Here is a 14,316-nt window from a genome sequence, read left to right on the forward strand (position 1 = left end):
ATGTAAACGAAATACATCATTTTTGATCACGAAAAAATACTCCACCTTTCCTATGGACATAACTGTTATGGACGTGACAACCTTGAAGAACACCAGCCACAGGAAACCCCTCTCCAGGGTGCAGCAGCTGGTTTCATCAGATCTTTCAGGGCTTTGCAGGTTTGCAACAAATTCTGGTGGCCACATAACTTCTCCTGCTGCCACACTGCCTGCCTGGGAAGGCACACAAGCATCTGTTCAGACCTGAGAACGCTATTTAATGACAGCATTGTTTATGCACCTGACAATCTTCTAATTTGAATTCGGTTGGGGATGGGGACAGGTCTCCATGGAAACAAAATATGCCACTAAGTAATAAAGCAGATTTGAAAAGAGGGTCCCAGGCTGTGGCCTACTGACAGTCTGGAGGGACTCCAGCACTTGTCACAGCAATAAGATAGAAAAATAGGGATAAAAAATAGGGATAAAAAATAGGGATAAAGTAAATCCTTATGAAACGGTACCATCCTGTCACATTTCAGAGTTACTTGATTTGTGAAGAGCAGTTTGGGCAACAGCAATGCAACCTGTAATGCTGCATACACAGCAGCTCCAGACATGTAACAGGCAACAGAGGCAGCATTGCTCAAAGCTCAGCCACAGTCAGTTGGGTACTCACTAGCCTTTTATGTCAGATTCTTAAAGTTTGAAAAGAAGCAGGAAATAAGCTTTGACCTGTAGGTTCAAATGCTAGGAGTTCCAAATTCCACATGAGGAACACCACATTTGGTACATGAACCGTGGTCTTTGATGCCCAGATGACAGCCTAATGAGAAAGTGGCTTTACTTTACTGGGAAATGTGTGTCCCAGACAAGCAAGCATGGTAACCCTTGGCATGAAACAACTTGCCTTTTCTTTCTGTCCACCACTCTGAGGCATAAGCGTGAGGCATAAGGTCTGGTAGTACAATCAGCCACTTTATTGTTTTCTCACCATGGAGCAAGAATTCTCATTTCAGCCCAAATACCCCAGCTAGCCAAAGGAGATACGCTGTGCTGCATTACCAGTCCTTCGGCTATCTGCAAAAACCTATTTCCAAACCAGCACAGAGCACATTTGCCTGGGGATAGTAGCTCAGCTCCTGAAAGCTGCCTAGCCATGGAGTTCTTCACACACTTCTGCATCCTGAACAAAGACAGGGCAATCTGGCCATTATCTTGATAGCAAATACAGCCCTAAGGAAACCAGCATGGGATCTTTCTTAGAAACCTGATAAAGAACAATAACTTCAAATAGGGAGAGAGAAGGTCTTGACTTTGGACTGATTCCAGCTGTAGAAAAACTCACGTGAATGGTTTGCGCCGTTTTCTTTCATCTGCCCAGTTCCTGCTCTTTATTCAACAGATTCACATTCAACAGTGTTAACAGTTTTCAGAAATACTTGTTCAAGACATTACACCCTTAATAACTGAGCTCTTGTAAGTTCTTACCCTATCTGTAGACACACAGTCATAGCTTAGATGTGACAAGTCTACGGGATGAAGATTTTTGCAGGAAAAGACTGGACTGCTATACAGGAAACTGGCAGACATTTCTCAACTCTACCAAGATGTTTATCTAAGTCATTTAATTTTTACATGTCTCCGTTCTCCAATGGTAAAATGAGGTCAAAGAACGCAAATGTTGCCAGCAGAACTGCCTGAAGCACGTCAAGAGGACAGACCCCTATAGGGAATGGCCTCCCTTGTACTCACCCCTTGCCCTTCTCAATCCTCTTTGATTCTAAAACCTTCTATTTGGATATGGTATTTAGCATAGCAAGGGATGTTCCAGTACTGAAAAACAAGAATAAAAACAAAGACATACCACAAAGCAGAAAAAAATCAAACCACATAACATTTCCTATTCCATTTTTTTTTTTAATAAACATCAGTATCCTACAATAATCACTGGATTTTCAGTTCTGCCTTGAGCTGGAACCGTGCACTCCAGTTTAACACTGCCTTACACTTGTGCTAATGTTACCTGCACCCTCACTTAGCCCAGGCTAGGCCTCCTCCACACCTCCTCACTTTGGGTCATCCATTTCCTGTGTCTGGCCCAGCCAGAACTGAACACCCTGAGTGTTCATCCCTGTGATGGCCTACATCATTCCCGCAGCAGGCAACTCACATTGAACGAAGTTCTCCACATCCTCAGAAAACAATCACCTCCTGTTCATGAAAATACTGTTATAGTAAGGGCACAGTGGGCTTGCTGAGGCAAAGCCCCTGCTTGGGGGAGCAAAGTTCCCTGCTTGGGACAATCCACGCAGGGCTCAAATCCATGAAGCTTGCACTTCTGTAAGGTCAAGAACCAGCACTGACAGGCTGGGTAGTAGGTGGCCCTGAACATCCCAGAGCAGCTCCCGGTATCGCATGGTCTGATTGTCACTGAACAAGTACCACAAGCTTGTTTAAGAGACACATGAATTATTGATGATGTTCAGGAGCCCTATTAAATTGTCTAGTGGGCCACCAAGAACACCGAATAGTTCAAATGCATCAAAACGCATAATAAAGCTTTCTATTTTCAAGTTTGGCCGTTAGAGAAAAGAACCCTGGCAAATATATAATTTTGTGTAATTTCACTTGGATGCTCACTGTAATAGCAGTAGTATTTATGACACTGTGAGTCATACCCATGCACTCCTCAGATAGCAAAGACACCATTATCCACACTATATAAAAACATAGTCCTTATACAGGAAAATATCTTACTAAAGGCAAGACCTACTTATTTGCCTTAAACTATAGACTTAGTCTATAAATATGTACTATTTTGGTACATACATCTGTGTCACAGTCATGATAGTCTTATAAATAGGTGTTACAAAAAGGAGAATTGTCAACATTATAGAAATTACCTTCTAGTAATTCTTGTTTAGATCCTGCCTATAAAATAAGGAATTCAATTAAACTGCTTTCTTATTATAAAAACAAAAATACTCCTGTCATGCAATAAGTAAATCATAAAACAAAGCCTCTCTCTTTAAAAACAAACAAACAAAAAATCCAAATTGCATATTCTGAATGGGGTATTCAGAGTCTCTTCCTGCCCACATTTGTGTGTTTCATTGAGTGCCATCAGAAGCGAGAAAGCAAAGGTATTTCTATTTTGAATGTAGGACAAATCAGGAGAGCTGTTTTGAGGGGGCATTTTCATGAAGTTTGAGCCAAAGAGAGATATTTCTCTATTCAGTGCTGCCAGGTATTCAACCACAAACCTGAGAAGCTCCTACTCTATCGCCAGTCTCTCCCTTCCCTTCCTTCTCCTCACAAGACACTTAAGAGACTGTGGCTCCTGAGGGTGTAACCCCTCACAGCTACCAGGGATCCTTCTGGGTAAGACAAGGCACACCCAGGTTTTCACATGTTGATTCAGTGTTGTTAATGATCACAAAGTGGGAACTTGATTTCTTCTGATGGATTTGATGTCTTGATTTAAGGAACTGTTCAGTAGCTTGGGACTCATGGTCCATCTCAACCACCTCAGTTGCAGCGAAACACTGTTCGATATTCAGAGATGCTGTTTCATATAACGTTCAAAGGCTTTTACCACAACGTAGCTACAATACAAATATTGTATGGCTTTTATTCACTACATCCACATACAACTTCCCTTTTTAATATCCTTCTTTCCTTGGCTGCAATCATCATCCACATAAAAGTCACTAACTTGGGAAAATCGTGTAGTCTGGAGATGTTATTTTCTATGGTAAGCTTGAGAAGTTGCACAGAAATAAAGAATAACATCATCTAAAAAAAAAAAAGCATCCCTTTGCAGAGCTTTGCTATGAACGGTAACTGCCCCAATGCCCAGGAAACAGATTACAGAATCTGTAAACATTGAACACTCAAAAGCTTTTCTGATAACCAAAGAACTGTTAATAAATATTTTTTCATCAGTGCTTATTAAAGATGTGGCACATTTTCAGAATTACGTATAACCCATCTCTGCCATGGAAATGAATTTTTATATAGTGCTACAGAAATTGCTATTATGAAAGATAGAAGCAACAACTCCAGGCAGCAATTTGTGCACAGATCTTTATCTTTTCAGGAATTAACATCTACATTTGTATGAAAATGGAGAAAACAAGGCCTATTCTCTAAAAGGAGTTACCCTTTCCTATCATTTTTTAAAAAAGCCTCACACCTTTCTATTTCCTTTCCAATCAAAAAAAAATTAAATCTATCGCCCTGACTAAACTGAACTATCTTACAAAATTATATCTAGATTTTCAAGCTTGATCCCTGCGCTACCCATCTTCAAAGAGACCACTGCCATTATAACATACATCCAGCCCTTTAGGATGCTTCTCACACTACTGGGAATATTAAGGTTCGATAAAGTATTTTCTCATTTTTCCTCAATCAGCCAGAAGTGAAAGAGCAGTCCTTGAGTAAAACATAACATGAGAGAAAATTCTATCTCAGTATGCAGTTTTCTCCCAGAAATTTCAGAATAAAAATCAGAGGTGAATACAGCTCTGTAATTATTATTCACAAAGTGTTACTAGTGAGCTTTTTGCTTGTCTCTGGTAGATACCATCTTCTACCTCAATGTAAGAACATTGTAAACCCACTTGCAAAAATCTATAGAGGGATCTGAACTCGTTATTGCTGGAGACAGTCACGTGGCCGATAGAACCCTCCTGATCACAATTATCTTCTTGGCCTGGACACAGCCTACACACAAAAATGTTGATGTAAGTGTAGAGAGACATCATTCAGAGTAAAAAGGGGTTGGGGCTCTTTTGTTTGTTAATTTATTTTAGACATATTGAGATCTATCATTTGGATCATGGATTTAGTTCTTCCTGCAGCCACAGCTAATAAACAGGTGACAAACAGAGCTTTAAAGCTACAAGACTAGCTAACTTTCTAAAGCTTAATAGGAGATCCTTCTGAGCAGCAGGTTAGAGCCATGAAAGCATGACACAAAATCTTTGGTGTTTATCTTACAGCTATGGCTGGTCACTTCCCGTCTCCTAGCTTCATCCCTCACAGCAGGGGCTGAGAAAAATGACATCCGTGAATATTTTAAACAGATAACGTATTTCTGGGACAGGCACAGATACCAGCTCAGATTTCACCCTGCCATTCTTCATATGACAACGTTAGAGACAAAAGATGTTCATAGTTGTTCTCATTTGGCTGTAATGATCAGACAGGTTCGTTCAGCAAAGAACAGCCTGCCTGCAACCTGAACACCATCTGCCTGGAACAGGTAGCAGACTCAAAGAAAAAACACAGAGCCACCAGAGACCTGCCAGCAGCATGGTTAACTCAGCTGCATGGCATGAAACAAATCTTTTTCCCACCAGTATGCCAGTACTGCAAAAGCAATAAACACGCTGCAAGAACAGCACAGTGAGTTTACTCTGCTCTGTGTCACTTTGCAACAGTTAAACATCAATATGCTGAGATTTGCATTCAACAGTAAAGCATGAATTTTCCAAATATATCACAAAAACTGATATAAAAATGTGAATACACCTTTAAAAATTAGACAGTTACATTTCAAAATCTAAAAAATCATGCAGTTAAATTCTTTATATCCACTGAAAGAGTGGTGATGCTCAGCAGCCTACAGTAGAAACAACATCCAGAAGTTTGGATAGAATAAAAAAAACAAACAGACAGGTTAAAAAGGAAAAAAGAAATCCAAATGCTTGATTCCAGTTAAAAAACAACAAGAACTCCCCTCAGTTTGCCTGTCGCTGCCCAGGTGCCTTCTAATTGCTTGGGATAACCACAGAACTGCCCCACACACATCATTGTGCTTTTGTGTGTTTACTGGAGACTTTATATGGCAGGGCACCAGAACAGTTGCTGCAAGGCATCTCACACCTCTAAGACACATATTTAAAAAAAAAAAATATAACCTTTGAGATTTTATTTCCTGAGAGATGGGGAGAGAAAGAAAGGGGGTTTGTATGAGCCCCAGTAGCTTAATAAGCAATGGAAGAGACCCCCATGTGTACACAGAGCTTACTGCTTCAGTAGGGTGGAAGGAAATTTGCCTTCCTGGATATGTCTTCTCCCAAATGAAGATCATTAGCACAGCATCCACATCTGCTCTTCCCCAAAGCATGGGAGGACTTGCTGCTGTGGTGCAGGAAGATACAGTATTTGCCATGCCACAGCTGAAAGAGACAGGGAAAAATTGTACCTTATACACAGCAACACTCTGGAAAATTAATTGGAAGCCTAAGATGAGACAGCCTATTTTGACAGACTAAATGAACACAAACTATACAACAGAAGCTGGAGAAATAAAAAGAGAACCGTCATAAAATCTACACCCAGCAGCAGCCAGGGACAAAGTTTAAATCTTTAGTTAATGGCAACTATTACTTTCAGGGCTCACCACAAACTAAAATAATATTTCATCTCACCTTGGAAAAATACTGATAATCAGGCTGGAGAGGACCTCATCCAGCATTCACACAGGCTGATATTGCCAATAAATACAGCCATCTCATCATTGCTATCCTGCTATGCTTTAATCCACGTTCCAATAGTTAAAAGATTAAAAAAAAAAAAAGGCACTTATCTTTTGGGATATATAAAGGGGCACTTAAAGTTAGTAGGAATTGTTTTTCTTCATTGCACCATGACTAGGAAGCACCTACACAGCAAGACGGTAGCAACAGCTCCAATCTAACTTAACTTCATTTGCAACTAGGTCAAGGTTATCGTTCTAGCAAGAGATGTTACAGTGAAAAACCTTTAGAGAAATCAAAAGCAGAGGCAATAAGTAGCCTCCTCCTTCTTCTCCCACCCAAGTTAGGATGGCTTTCTATTACTTTTTGGCATATTTATGATTTGGTTTAACATAAAGTTAGCAGATCTCTGTTTGTGACATTTACTTTTTATTCAGGTCTTGGAGAGAGTTGCATTCTTTTCTATGCACCACATCAGCATTAATATATAATTAAAGTAATATCCGCTTAATACTGATGTCCTTGCGTATCAGCCTAACCTGAAATATGGCCTGACTTAGCATCATGATTAGAAGTTAGCTCCCTGTGCTTTCTATCATGGCTAGGGAAATTCACCGCTGGACTACATTTACATACATTAGGTAGGCACAGGTGTCCCTTCTGTTAAGATACCCATAAAATATGATTTTAAGAACAGAATGAATCAACCCAACCTATAAAATGAGTCTAAATGTACTTAAATAACCATGGCGTTTTCATTTTGAATAAAACGAACCTTTAAGCATCTAAGAGTTGAATATTATTAAGACTTCTAAGAGAGATATTCTACAGCCCCAATACAGCACATATTTTACTTAAATTAGCATTACACCTAAGAGCTTTAGCACCTTTTTTTCCTCAGGCAATCCTTATTACTTTGTGACTGCTTCATATCACCCCTAAATAACACTGTCACTAGCTAAATGAATAGAGTGTGCTGTACTTACAAATGATTTACACAGAACTAAAACATATATCAGTAGGCATATTTCTACCCTGAGTCTCTAGATACAGTTCACTTTGGCATCAAAGGAATTATAAATCCAGGGCAGGAAGGTACATAAGCTAATTTTCATATTCACGAAGTAATAAGGCCTGGCACGCGCAACTTTGCACGAAGTTAAAAAAAAAAAAAACTCCGCCTGGGAAAGGCTCACTGTGTGCTTCACCCTCTTCTCCTGAACATCCCCTAAATCCACTGCTACGATCACTTGGCATAGGTCATTACTCTTACACTTCCAGGAGAAAAAAATTGGGAAGAATAACGCCCAATCTTTTTTAACAATCACACAGCATGCACTAGAATGGTTAGAGCTGTAGAGACTTATGGACTCATCTATATTAATAGAAGGACCCTTTTCCTTCTTGGTGAAGTTATATGGTAAAGAGCTGGGTACAGAAGGCTTGTCATGTCAATAAAAATCCCTCTTTATTCCCATTATTCTTTCATATATTATCCTAAGGAAGTTCCAAGGACTTCTACAAAAACTTTGCAGCTAGCAATGCACAAAGCAACAGGCACAATAAGAAAACATATCATGTGAAGAAAACACAACTCATAAAAAAAAACAAATGTATATCTGTAAATCCGACCATCAGCTGAGGATAAATCAAACTGTGGTTGTTCGCTGCTGGAGTACTGATGGTAACAGAGAAAGCGCAGAAGTGAAGAACTTACAGTTAGAGATCTAATTCCTGCAACATCACTCTTCTGATTTCACTGCATAGTGACTTAGATAATATATTCAACTTGCTAATAGAGATTTTTAAATGCAACTTCAAACCTAGCGTTTTAAAAAATTAAAATACATTTTTCTACTTGCTTCACAGGTTCAGACTTTGTTTCAGACTTAAATAAAGATTGGAGAAGTTTTCAGGAAACAAATAATCTAGAAATAAAAAATGAACCTGAAAGTAACCACGAAGATGCAGAAGGAAATACACACACCCCAAATCCACATCCTCCTATTACGTCGGCTGCTCTACTACACCTCACCATCGCACCTTAGCAAAGCCAACATCCTGGCTAATGCTCACAGCCTTCCTCCGTATGCAAAGCCCTGCTCCCACCTGCAAGGAAGCAGCCATCAGCCACCAGTAACCAGAGGCTCACGTCCCAGCATTAATCCAATAAGGGGACTCACTTGTCTTTTACACCTTTAAACTGCCAACCAGGTTGAGCACAGTGAGCAAGACTGCCTGAGGCATGTGGATGGGTAGAGATGCAGATCAGAGGTTTAAAAAAAAAAAAAGCCACAACATAGATTAAGAGTTAATTTCCACTGAGAAGGTTCTTCATATGCATCTCTCTGCTGTTTAGGGTGTAAAAATATTTTTAAAAATGTTTTGCAGTACATTAACATGAAATCCATCAGCTCAATAGAAGGCACCTATGGACTACAGTGGGCTTGAAATCCATCTCCGTCTAAGTTATTTTTCCTCATATACCTACCTTGCCTTGCTGAGCAAAAAAGCTGTTTTGTATGATTTTTTTGTTGTTTTTAAGCTAGAAGAGTGCAGGAGATACTTTATTATTATTATTATTATTTTATTACATCCACTTATCTTCTTCCTCTTCATTAGCCAGAAATATAGATGTAAACATAACCACCACATTGTTGCAATGACAAAGTTATATGACTAAGAAGATTGCTACACTGCACTATCCCCAGTACAATGGTGACCAAAGAGTAAAAATAAACTAGCTAACAACCACCTCACAAAAACCAACCAAACGACAAAAAAACATGCAACCCCTTTCCTATTTAGCCTAGGAAACACCGCTCAAAATATTTCCCAGCACTGTTACTGCACTTTCTCTTGCTTTATAGCAATTCGTCCAGCAACTGATGGATTTCCAGTGACAGCCACAGCACACCGCTTCTCTACGCCTGTGAGCACACACTTGGCCCACGCCTGTTTCCCCAGGGATTACAGTGGTGCTCACTCACTCACCTGTGGGACAAGCATGACAGACCTGCAATCTCTCCATAGGAAGGGGAAACATTTTTGAATCTCTCCCTCCCTTATGTGGCCACGATTTTTCCACAAAAATCTTTCTCAATATCACACTTCCAGCTACATCAGCTTGTGTTACAGCTAGCCGAAGACTGAAAGCTGGAGAAAATTGTCAGACAGTGCAATCACATAAAGGCTCATAACCAAGCAAGTACTTCTCCCTTTATCTTGTCACACTGCAATCATCACCCCAAAAAACCTCCAAGGGAGAGAAACACAAACTCGTATTCAATCAGGTGCGAGGAGCCCTGCAGATGAACCCCAGGGCATGCTCAGAACAAGCACAGCACTGCTGTAGCTTTCTGTGGTAAGCAAAGCAAAGCAATGCAAGGAGAGGGCAGCGCTTTTAGAGAACAGCAGCTATGTGAGAAAATTTGCCATCTTGTAAAATTATCCTTTTCTCACCCACATGGTTTTAGGCATTATATCCCCCACTGGGCTCTGCTTAAACACATTCACAACACAGTCAGGCATACGTGATACTGATCATTGCTGGCAGGATATATTAGGGTTATTATATTCTCACCCTGTTTCTTATATTCTTCTCTAAGCATCTGCTATTTGCTGCTGTTGGAGACAGGATACCAGACTGTCAGTAATTGTTATGTCAAGGAAATAAATGGACTGTTCAAGAAAAAAAAAAGGAAAAAAAAAAAAGAAGAAAAAATGAAGATGGCAAAAAGAGGGGAAAAAGTAATCAAAGTGGAGTGACACAGAGACCCAAAGATAAGGACAAGGGATGCTAAATGAGTAAGAAATAGCAGGGTGAGCACTGAGCATACAGAGAATAGAAAGCAGCATGCAAGCCTTTCACAGTGATTGGAGGAGGAAAGATTTTACTCCATTTTCCTGCTGGAAGGGAAGTACCTCAAGGGAGCAGCAATGGAAAAAGATGTTCAAGCTCAGGAAAAGAGCTAGAGGCCAGCAATGCCGGATGAGGAGCTTAACAGGAGAGTTTATGATGGACCCCAAAGGAATATATTAGTCCAGCAATTGTAGGCGGTCAGGATGGTTATTCAGGTAATTATAGACTTGACATGAGCCCCAGATCAAAATCACAGAGCAACCGCTAGACGACTGAACTCATAATTTCATTACTTTCTTTTCTTTCCTTAAGTGCCAGCGGGAAACCCAACACTGACAAAAAGTATAGGGAAACATAACAATGCTCAAACAAAATACGTAATTTGCTTTATCTTTGCCTTGGGTTATTTTATGAATACCTCAACAGCAATCGAAATCTGATAAGTCTCTCCTGGAAAACATCATCTGAAGTCCATCAGGACGTGGAAAGCAGTAGAGATGGTTGCAGCCTCAGGCTGCATCAGAACCTTGTGTCTGGGATATGATGGGAATCCCAGCCAGCCCTATTTGATAACACTGAAAGAATTTTTAATCCACTTAATAAAGCAGGATGGGGAAAAAATGCTGGCAAAGCTGCTGCATTACAAACTTGTCCTTTGCAAATGCCTCGGTGACACACTGAGTACTGACAATAAGAATATCATTACATGAAATTACTACAGAACACTTTAAAAATCACTGGTAATCAATAAGATGTAATTTTAACGAGAAACCATCAGCGAATGGAAGTGCTTTTGACTGGGCCTACAGAGACAAGTTTCTCAGCCCAATGCAACTCAGAACTAGCCTAAGGAATAAATACGGTCAGATTCAGGCAGCTACAGCCAAACAACTCCATTCTTATCATAAGCCCAGGCCTGCCAAATATCAGACATTTTAACGCAGCAAAATACAAGTCTGCTCATCTAGGGTCAAAGAATGCCATGGTGGGGCATACAAAAGGATGTACTCTGTGTTGGAAATCAGACTTAAATATTATATAGAAGTCACAGCAGATAAATAGCACATGAGGTCCCAGGGTCATGCTGTAGCTACAGGAGCTAATAACACCGTTGGATGTTTGAAGAGAGGCAATTTTGTCCAAGGTTAGAAAGGTTTCTGCATATGGAGTCAGTGGGAATGTTAGCAGAATATCGTGTTCTGCTGTCCCGGAATACCCACCTCTGATGTCCACATCTCAATAACACTGAAAAACTGGGAGGGAAACACATACTGTTTAAGGGCCTGAAAACAGATTGTGTGGAAAGAGTTTAAATAAAATAATTGCTTTAGCGAAAAGAAGGCTGAACAATGATTTTCCCACATCACGTAAAATGATTTCTATTAGTAGCAGGCTCCTTAATTAAGTAGACAAAGGCAGAAGATTTAACATATGGAGCAAGGAAATAAACTCAGATTGGATTTTTTTTTTTTTTTTTAAGCATTGGAAATAATTACTCACAAAAGCAACCACCCTCAGGACACATTTGAGTCCCAGTTATCTACGCTCTTTAAACAAGGCTCAATATGCTTCCGAAAGGCAAGGAGAAATTGTTGGATAAAGTTTTCTCCACCTGGTGTTATCAGGAGGTCAAACTATATCATCCTAACAATCATTTTGGGTCTTACAAAGCCTAGGAATGTTAGACCATAGATATTTACCATATCCATGACACACTTCTCAGACTTATGTACTTACACTGGATTTTGTATTTTTGCATGATTTTAGAAAACAAAGAAGGCAGCAATTAAAATAGGTGGGTTCTTAAGGCAAGAGTAATCTTTGTAACAGATATATTTGCATTCATTCCAGCATTCAACTCTGTTTTTACTATCACAAGCCGAGCACACGATACTGCGTACCATAAAAATAAAAAGAATACAGTCTTTTCCAAATAGGACCCGTATTAAAATTAAACAATAACCGTAAGAGTTTCAGTAGACCTACAATAGCCCCCATTAAAACCATTAAAATTACAGTCTTTCAGATAACAATGTCCACAATAACTGTCTGCAAGCCACTACATACATTAAACTGTAGATAATTAATATGCTTCTGCAATCTTATTTTTCCTCCTTTGTAAGCAGTAGCTGTTATGAAATCCTAAATATCTGCCCAGAGTTTCTTAAATGTTACAGATAATGAAAAAGGAAGTAACAAGGCATTCATGGCAAAACGTTGCAAGTCTTGGCATGAAAATAAAAACACTTCGGAATTCCTTATTTCAGCTACATCACCTCTAATTTCCTCCAAACCCCTCCAAGGAGCCTGGAGCAGCCGAGGTGGAGCTGAGCATTTTCTGGGGTTAGGATTTAACTGTTGCTGCTGGTGGGGTTCATCCCACGCAGTGCTGCAGCCACCCCAGCCCAGGCCAACTCTGCAGACTGACTGCACAAATAGCAAGGATGGGGCATTTCTAGCCTGTGATTCATCTTCTCTTACCCCAGACTTCTAAAACAAGCAGTGGTAATTGCTCCCGCAGAGTGTTTTTTCCTCAGCTGTGAGGAAAATCTAAACAACCAACTTCAATGTAAATGTTTGCAGTGTCAGTTTAATCCCCTTCTGTCTTTCAGTGCCGGGTAATTACAGCCATAATGACCAGTGAGATCTTCCCTGATGTCTCTGCCTCATAAAATTCATCTGGGATGAAGTGGAAAGACCAACTTTGTCACTGTTCAAGCTGGAACTGAAATTAATTATTTGCTACCTAGTATCTGTTGCAAAAAGACTAAAACACCAAAACAGAATTTAAAGGAACCAGGTTATCAGAAGCTCACAACATCTGTCCCGCTCCCTAGAGCCTGAAGCGGTGAGGAAGGTGTGTGTCCTGGCTGGAGATCAAATTAGGTGAAGTAGCCTCTGTGCAAGCTGAATTCATGGACTGCAGCCCTAGGGTGAAACATTGTGGGTGAGCTGAGGGTCCACTACCACAAAGCTCACGAACAAACTGCGGGTTTTGGTGCACAGCAGCTTCCCAGCTCTACCTGCCTACTTAGCTCTCATGCAGAAACCATACGATTCATACAATATTTATAGTAAGAAGAGAGTTTTTCACTGATGGGAGAGGTGATGTCGTTTCTCTAATGTTTGTTGACTTATGGATAGTGTGTGCAATTCAACAGCTGAGCAACATATCATTTCTATCCGTGCTGCATTACGCATAAGTGCACACATTACAATCCGTGTCATCTGAACAAAGGTAGCACGATCCTTGGACACATGCCATTGCAGCTCTGTAGTAAAATTACGGTCCCTTGAACATTTTACGAGCTCCAATTATTACAGCGTTTGCATTGGCCTGATGGCCCAAATTAATCTGATTTTTAGAAGTTACAACATTTAATTAGGATTAGTAGTAACAATGATAATATTCAAAAGAAAAAGTAATGACAGCATCTGCCCTGAAACAGGGATTGGGAATGGAAGTCAGTTATGCTTTTTAAAGTGTTTTCAATAATAAGAGTAACTAACAGCCAAAGAAAATAAGCTTCTGGAACAATACAGAATAGTTAGCAACTGTCTCTCATCTTCAGGTGAAAAGTCACTTAATACTGTTTCACCTGAAAGCACTTTTACTTTGATGTGATGAAAAACTCTGTCTACAATACAGGTCCCTTTCCATGCATTTTCTAAGTGATTAAATCCTAGCACTCCTTTTTGACTTTTATTGCTTTTCATACTGGTGAGAGCCATATAATGATTCATCACGAAAGTAATCTTTAAGCAGCTTTGTTCCTATTTGCTGCTATATATATTAAATATAAATTGCTCTTTGAATTCACCTCTAAAGTCAGACTCAATTTTTTATCTAACAAGAACGGTATTTCCAGTCATCATCTGAATACAGTAAAGTGAGAAAACCTTTTGCATAATATAAATATCTGCATTCACTAAGAGGAGGCTGATGCCACCACCTACTGTGAACGCATTTTGTAAGTGGTACAA

The 14,316-nt window shown here is 39.8% G+C and overlaps 1 protein-coding gene across 4 annotated transcripts in view; it reads right to left on the reverse strand.

The window, feature by feature from the left end:
• HTR2C (5-hydroxytryptamine receptor 2C) overlaps positions 1–14,316 on the reverse strand; it is a 312,561-nt gene that overhangs the window by 209,040 nt on the left and 89,205 nt on the right. Inside the window, exon 3 of one of the 4 annotated variants that reach the window (XM_080554502.1) lies at positions 6,020–6,170. The exons of the other annotated variants lie outside the window; for them this stretch is intronic. The gene's annotated coding sequence lies outside the window, so the exon portion shown is untranslated. The remainder of the gene's footprint in view (positions 1–6,019; positions 6,171–14,316) is intronic. 4 annotated transcript variants of the gene reach the window in all.

Source organism: Anser brachyrhynchus, assembly GCF_964034855.1.
Source record: "Anser brachyrhynchus genome assembly, chromosome: 13".
Taxonomy (NCBI): domain Eukaryota; kingdom Metazoa; phylum Chordata; class Aves; order Anseriformes; family Anatidae; genus Anser; species Anser brachyrhynchus.